The sequence below is a fragment of the Populus nigra genome, chromosome 16 (assembly GCF_951802175.1).
Source record: "Populus nigra chromosome 16, ddPopNigr1.1, whole genome shotgun sequence".
Taxonomy (NCBI): domain Eukaryota; kingdom Viridiplantae; phylum Streptophyta; class Magnoliopsida; order Malpighiales; family Salicaceae; genus Populus; species Populus nigra.
The window spans coordinates 3,185,879-3,188,881 of NC_084867.1; positions in this window are offsets into that span (position 1 = coordinate 3,185,879).

The following is a 3,003-nucleotide window of genomic DNA, read 5'->3' on the forward strand; positions in this document are numbered from 1 at the left end:
ATTTATACAATAAAAAAAGACCAAAGAAGAAATAGAAAAAAAGATTAAGGTATGAAATAATGAACAAGAAAGAAAAGGGGCTAAAATGATGGAGGATCAAACATTATAATGGAAAATCATACAATTAAGGAAAAGAAAAATAAATAGATATTGAAACAAAATTGGAAAAAAAATATAGAGATTGATCCTTATCCAAGGAGAAAATAATGTAAAAATCTTCATGGTTTGATTTTTCTTGATATGATAGGAAGCCTAACAATACTAAAATAAAGGACAAACATTAGCCAAAATGAGTTAACCCTAAAAACATACCTAGAAAAAGAAAATAAAAAAACCTTAATCTCATCTTCCTCCCTCTCCATGCCCAAGAAATTTGCTTGTATAAAACATATTGGAAGTCACTAATTATCAACCCCTTTTTCTTTCTTACTATAACAGCATTGTGACCCGTCTTATCCATAAATTGCTACCCATCACTACTAATAGCCTAGTAACAAGCCACAACACACAACCAGTGATGTCATTCACCCTCTTCTCCTCCTTACTAAAATCATGGCCAATTATCCAATAACAATAACACCATTGCCCAATTAATACTAACACCATCATAGATTCCATCTAACACATGAGCCTTCTCTCCTTAACAACCAAACGTCTCATGTTGCAACTCTTCATTTTCCATCCAATAAAAGGAAAATGATACAGACATATGTTTTCCTAACATGTTGATTTACTTGTTTTGAATAATTTATAATATATTGTTGATTTTGTATGTGTGGATGTATTTGCTTGTCCGTTGTTGATTTTCTTTGTGTAGATGTTGTTCGCCAGCATTGATTTGCTTTTGTCGAGTAATTTGTAATATATGGTTGATTTCTATGTGTGCATGTGTTTGTTTGTTTATTACAAGATTTGTGCTTTAAATTTATTTAAATTTCATGAAATGGTATAACTATATAGGTTTTTGTTTTTCCTTGTGTGATGTTTGTTGATCGTTAAAATTGATAAAAGGTCTTTGTTTTCGTGAAGTTGAAACTTTGTTATTTTTGTAATAAAGTACATAAACACTTTCTTGTAAATTTGGTTTAATATTCGTATTCTAAAAGTAAGGATTAGGCCTTTTTGTTAAATTGAGATCCCAAATCATTGTCTTAAGTCTTAGTAGTCCTTTTCTTTTAGTAACAAAAGCACATATATCAATTTAGACAAATTCTTAGCATAAATTCACAATAGCTACCTTTTTATCATAAAAAATAAACATGAAGCAGCTTACCTTAAGTAAGATGTTTTATGGTGATTTTCATCTTTCTTTTAACATAAACATCCATTTACCTAGAACTACTAAAGACTAGTTAAGACTTTTAATTACCAAAACTATTTTTTCTTATCTTACATTACCAATCCTAATTAGCTCGTCGAGATATCCCCATAACACCTAATGGTTAATTTTATGCATTGGATTAACCATGGCTTAAAAAGGACGCAAAACATGTTGCTCATGTAGTAGAGGATAAAGATGTTCCCTCTTGGGAAATAGATGTTTAGTAACGAGTGATAAAAGACATACAAAGATAGATTGCATAATTGACATGTCAGTTAGCAGAGGTAGAGAACGTGTGAGATCATAAGAAGAGTGATCATCGACCCATGGTTAGCTTTAAAATTCCATTTTGAAGGTGTAAGCAATGGAGGCAACCTTTTGATTCCTTGAAAACAACATAAATCGACTCCCTTAATCATATGTAATTCTTCATCAAGTAAATATATCTATTCTATTTGTTTAATTTAGTATTTATCTGACATAGAAGATGTTAATAATATTTTTAAAAAAAAGACAAATTGATCATGATTGATTTACTATAATTGATTAAGAATGACAATGATTGTCCATGATCGATTGACCATGATTGATTAAGTTAGGCATGATTGATTGATCATGTTTTTACATGCATGATAAATCTAATTAGAATTAGTATATTTTTGCATAGATATTTTAATTTTTCTAGTTAAGAAGCATTTTCATGTTGTTAATTGAACTAAACAATTTGAAATAACTAAAAGAGGAATAACAAAACTAAGCAATTTCCTTCTTGATAAAGACCATTTTATTCATATGAGTGATTTTGGTCTAACAAGGGTTACATTTGCTACCATAACTGAATCAGTTTTTGCCAAAGTTGTCAATTATGTTTTGTTCTACCTGAAATAACTAATATATCTCATGCAATCTAAGAAAATTAAAGCAACCTGGAAAAATTTCATTTATATCTGAATATTGGTCTATTCTGAATTTTTTGGCTAAATTTCAAACGTGATGTTTAGTTTCATTCCATTTATTTATTCCAGAAATACTATTTTTCTTTTTAAATTTAAGGTGTTCGCTCTAATTTCATTTTTCAATACTTGGTTTATTAAAAATTGAACTTCATAATTTATTATGGTTTTTTTTCCATTTTGGTTATCTCAGTCTCATGACCCATATTATGGGTTTGGTTGGTTAATCTAGTTGACTTGGGTTTTGTATCTATTTTTTTAATTGATATGTTTTTCCAGTTTCATCATTCAACATCTTCAAAATTTGGTTAATTATGAATTAGTCTTTTTCATTTACTTCATTTTGTTTTCTATGAATTTATCCTAGTCTCATGACTTGGATCACTAGTTTTACAAGTTAACCTGAGTAGACTTATATCGTTTTATTATGTCATTCCTTTAGATTGATTTTGTTTTTCAGTTTTATCATTCAACAATAGGTTTACTGGGAATTAAACTCTATAATTTGTTTTAATTTATTTATTTTAGGGTTATCATGGTCTCATGACCCGGGTCATGAATTTAGAAGGTTAACCGGTTGACCTTGGTTGATCCAATAAATTATCATCTCAATATTTAATAAAAGGATATCATCTTGAATTTATTTTAAATCAAACTATATTTTTACTAATCGTTTAGGTTATCTTTAGACTCATCAAGTTAATCAGGTCACATCAGGTCAACTCTCAT